The sequence below is a fragment of the Schistocerca nitens genome, chromosome 2, assembly GCF_023898315.1.
Source record: "Schistocerca nitens isolate TAMUIC-IGC-003100 chromosome 2, iqSchNite1.1, whole genome shotgun sequence".
In the NCBI taxonomy this organism is placed as follows: domain Eukaryota; kingdom Metazoa; phylum Arthropoda; class Insecta; order Orthoptera; family Acrididae; genus Schistocerca; species Schistocerca nitens.
In genome coordinates, this window is record NC_064615.1 from 205,229,117 (window position 1) to 205,234,487 (window position 5,371).

Sequence of the window (5,371 nt, forward strand, 5' to 3'; positions counted from 1 at the left end):
CCTTGTTTCGACTTAGGTCTTTCAGTGCTGTGTCAGACTCTTCACGCAGAATCATATCTCCCATTTCATCTTCATCTACATCCTCTTCCATTTCCATGATATTGTTCTCAAGAACATCGCCCCTCTATAGACCCTCCATATACTCCTTCCACCTTTCTGCTTTCCCTTCTTTGCTTAGAACTGGGTTTCCATATGAGCTCTTGATATTCAAGCAAGTGGTTCTCTTTTCTCCAAAGGTCTCTTTAATTTTCCTGTAGGCAGTATCTGTCTTAACCCTCGAGAGATAAGCCTCTACATCCTTACATTTGTCCTCTAGCCACCCCTGCTTAGCCATTTTGCACTTCCTGTCGATCTCATTTTTGAGACGTTTGTATTCCTTTTTGCCTGCTTCACTTACTGCATTTTTGTATTTTCTCCTTTCATCAATCAAATTCAGTATCTAAATTGATATTTGTGAAAAATTTCTGGCAAGAGTGCTTTGGTTCATTTTCTTCTGGAGATGAAATTTCTACTTTGAAGAGTGTGGTCAGTTTTGCTGTAGTGTATTCATCCATAGCTTTAGTAATTTCTCTGCATGTTCTTTATGCATAGAACTTATGACTCGACTTCACTGACCACGGTTTCTTAACAGGACTAACACCTGCTTCTGTAGTTGACTGATTCAGGGTATTTAATTCTTCCTCTACTGGTGCAAAATCTGCATCATATGCACCATGGGAGGCTTCACCTTGTTCAGATACAATCATTGTTGTTATTCTCTCAAAAAACAAAAAGTTGTCACTGGAAACATATTCACATTGAAACAGAGTCTTCAAATGAGAACACTTATTCCCAACCTGAACAAAGTGTGTGTTTTTGTTTGTCTATATATCACTCTTTTATGGATATGCAAATAGTCAGCACACTCCACTTTCCTGTGTCCCCAGTCAGAAGACATTTCAGAGACTCCTTTTCACTAACACACAGCAACTGTGTCTACTGGAAATTCCTCACGAAAACACAGACCTCACTGGATGGTCTCAGTTTTATTAGAAGCCTCTTCAGGAAACAAATTAGCACTGAACAACTACAATACAGAAACCTGCAGTGAACAACCACAACAAAGAAATGACAAGGAACTACAACAAAGTGTAAGAAATATCTGCAACAATGAAAGTGAAAAAGAAATAACTGCAACAAAGAAAGTGATAAGAAATAGCTGCAACAAAGACAATAGACATAAACATTGTAACAAAGAAATTAGTAAGAAACAACTTCAGTTACGACATACACGAACCTTGAAAGTTAAAAAAAATGATTTTTTAAAATAAAACCCATCCAACTTAAAAGTGTAAGTTCTCCTTACAGAGAATATAGCACTACATGGTACTAATCAACAGGAAAAAATCTAACTTTTCTGTATTGGCATTTTTGGAACAAAAAAATCTGTAAATTATTCAAAAAATTCAAAAGGTGTCAGTAAAAGAGCTGTGATGGATATGTCCAAATGGAGGACACCATTGTAGTTATAAAGTAATTATCTTTCAAATAAGAAAACCTCTAACAAAATATCTGAAACTGTTACAGAGATACAGCATTTTAAAAAGCTTTCGAAAATTCGCATCTTCAAAATGGTGTTCCCAGTGTCATCTTTGGAGGCCTGTATCTTGGGGCAGGAATTTTTTTGGAGAAAACAAAAAATATATGTTTCTTACTTACTCCTGAATTTTAACAAATGCTACATTCAATAACATCTGAGACTAGGAAGGTACCCCCCCCCCCTCCCCCGTCCTGAAGGGATGTGGGTTATGCCAATATCGCTGTTAGATTATCCCGGAATAAATAAATAGATAAATTACTGGTGTTCAAGTTTCAGTTTGGCCCTACCCTTGTTTCCTACTGACCAACTGTGACATTCCAGAGCTGTGAAGTGTATAGGGTTGCCACTCTTTCCGATTTTGTACAGATCTCATCCATTCGTATTCTTAAGTTTATTATCTTCTTCTTGTTAGCCAAAGCCAAAGTGTCAACTGTTTTGCTGTAATTTTCATAATAGTTAGTACTGAAAAGGCAGTTGTATTTATGGAGTGACCAAGAGAAAGTGTATTGACAGTTTATACTTTCAGTATTCAGTAAGAGCAAAACACTATTGCCACTGCAGTGATTGTAGGGTTTTCCAAAACCCAATTCACATTTAAACTGCTCAGTAGATTACATGAAAATACACAGGACAGTAGTGGTGAGTGTAGTGATAACAGTTATGAAAGTCAGAATGAAACCTGAAAGAAAAAAGTGAAAAGAATGTGCTCATTTTGTAATGAATTGTTAGAAGATAAACAGCTCCAATGTTGGTTGGCTAAAGGCGGTAATGAAGAGACAGCAAAATAGACAGTGTGACCTGCTACCTTCTCAATAGAAAGTGAGGGTTTTGGGCAATGCAAAAGCATTCATAAAAAGAGAAACAGATATTTGCTCTTGCAACAAATTCCAAAAGTAAAGAAACTACCAACTACTTTTAGTGTAAAACATTCTTCTATTGACCATGAAGTTTCAGCAGCCAAACTGTCACCTGTATATCATGGAGTTATGGACAACCATAGTTATGTTTCTACTGATTTTGGTTTCAAGCTAGGAACAATTTTCAGACTCAAAGTCCAAAACTTCACTGTGGGTGAATAAAATGTATGTTATAAAACATTTTTCTGAAGTATCTGGGGTGAAAGCAAAATTACTATGCTGCTATGACAATACTAATGAAACTTTTTTTTTTTTTTTAAAAAAAGGAAAACTTAGCTTATTATAGATGAATGCTATGTGGTAGTTTATAATACGCCAAGCCTTGGTGCAAGCAATGCAGCAGTGAACTATGGACATGACAACTCAGTTTTCAAAATTTTAAATGGTAATTAATATAATCGAAGCTAATTGTGACTGTCAGGCTATTCATAATATGAACAAGATAGCATGCAAAATGATTAAATTTGACATCAACAGTCTAGTACTAAAGTTTACAAGTTCTATCTTCTGGCAAAAAAATTATTTATATATATATATATATATATATACACACACACACACACACACACACACACACACTCCTGGAAATGGAAAAAAGAACACATTGACACCGGTGTGTCAGACCCACCATACTTGCTCCGGACACTGCGAGAGGGCTGTACAAGCAATGATCACACGCACGGCTCAGCGGACACACCAGGAACCGCGGTGTTGGCCGTCGAATGGCGCTAGCTGCGCAGCATTTGTGCACCGCCGCCGTCAGTGTCAGCCAGTTTGCCGTGGCATACGGAGCTCCATCGCAGTCTTTAACACTGGTAGCATGCCGCGACAGCGTGGACGTGAACCGTATGTGCAGTTGACGGACTTTGAGCGAGGGCGTATAGTGGGCATGCGGGAGGCCGGGTGGACGTACCGCCGAATTGCTCAACACGTGGGGCGTGAGGTCTCCACAGTACATCGATGTTGTCGCCAGTGGTCGGCGGAAGGTGCACGTGCCCGTCGACCTGGGACCGGACCGCAGCAACGCACGGATGCACGCCAAGACCGTAGGATCCTACGCAGTGCCGCAGGGGACCGCACCGCCACTTCCCAGCAAATTAGGGACACTGTTGCTCCTGGGGTATCGGCGAGGACCATTCGCAACCGTCTCCATGAAGCTGGGCTACGGTCCCGCACACCGTTAGGCCATCTTCCGCTCACGCCCCAACATCGTGCAGCCTGCCTCCAGTGGTGTTGCGACAGGCGTGAATGGAGGGACGAATGGAGACGTGTCGTCTTCAGCGATGAGAGTCGCTTCTGCCTTGGTGCCAATGATGGTCGTATGCGTGTTTGGCGCCGTGCAGGTGAGCGCCACAATCAGGACTGCATACGACCGAGGCACACAGGGCCAACACCCGGCATCATGGTGTGGGGAGCGATCTCCTACACTGGCCGTACACCACTGGTGATCGTCGAGGGGACACTGAATAGTGCACGGTACATCCAAACCGTCATCGAACCCATCGTTCTACCATTCCTAGACCGGCAAGGGAACTTGCTGTTCCAACAGGACAATGCACGTTCGCATGTATCCCGTGCCACACAACGTGCTCTAGAAGGTGTAAGTCAACTACCCCGGCCAGCAAGATCTCCGGATCTGTCCCCCATTGAGCATGTTTGGGACTGGATGAAGCGTTGTCTCATGCGGTCTGCACGTCCAGCACGAACGCTGGTCCAACTGAGGCGCCAGGTGGAAATGGCATGGCAAGCCGTTCCACAGGACTACATCCAGCATCTCTACGATCGTCTCCATGGGAGAATAGCAGCCTGCATTGCTGCGAAAGGTGGATATACACTGTACTAGTGCTGACATTGTGCATGCTCTGTTGCCTGTGTCTATGTGCCTGTGGTTCTGTCAGTGTGATCATGTGATGTATCTGACCCCAGGAATGTGTCAATAAAGTTTCCCCTTCCTGGGACAATGAATTCACGGTGTTCTTATTTCAATTTCCAGGAGTGTGTGTGTGTCTATATATATTAATATGGACTTAAGTGAAAGGTGTGGATGAAGATGACCACAGCATAAACATAAACAATGACAAATTGTACAGTGAATTTGCTGTGTTAAGAAGTTTCACTGAAACTATTAAAACCTCAGATTTACAAACAGAGCAAATATGGGCTTATTTCTTTAGCAAAACTGTAGACCCAAAATTATCACAAGATGGTGAAATTTGTGTTTTCTAGTCATACAAGCTCACACATGTAGATTGAGTGTTTTCACTGATGAAAAACTTGTGGACTGGTGAGAGAAATGTAAGGTGAAATCTATGGAAGGTAATCTGCTTATAAAACTATACAGGGTGGAGAAAAATTATGTCACGAAACTTTAACCCTGGATAGACTGATGCCAGCAGGAACCAAAATTACTAAAGTTGTGTAGGTCAACAACGCACCATTTTTAAATACAGAAACTCTGTGCCATGCACTCCGATTAGCCCTGGGATTGCCCTGTCACTGCCCCAACGTGATACATTTGTCTGTGTGAACTGGCAACCATAGGGCTGCCGGTCAACCGATGAACGGTAACAAGGCAATCCCAAAACCAATCAGAGCACATGGCACCAAATTTCCATAGTTTAAAAATGGTGCATTGTCGACCTACACAACATAAGTAATTTTGGTTCCTACTGTCATCAGCTATCCAGGGTTAAAATTTAGTAACACAATTTTTCTCCACCCTATATAAGCTGCTCTGAGTTCTGTCAGCATGTTCTTGATACGAAAAAAACTTCTACAGGCCACTACATCAGACAAATATGGCTGCAAGTTCCAGCCCCACTGATTTTAGCCAATGTACACGGTAAACACTGAACTTTTAAATATTTAGAATGTC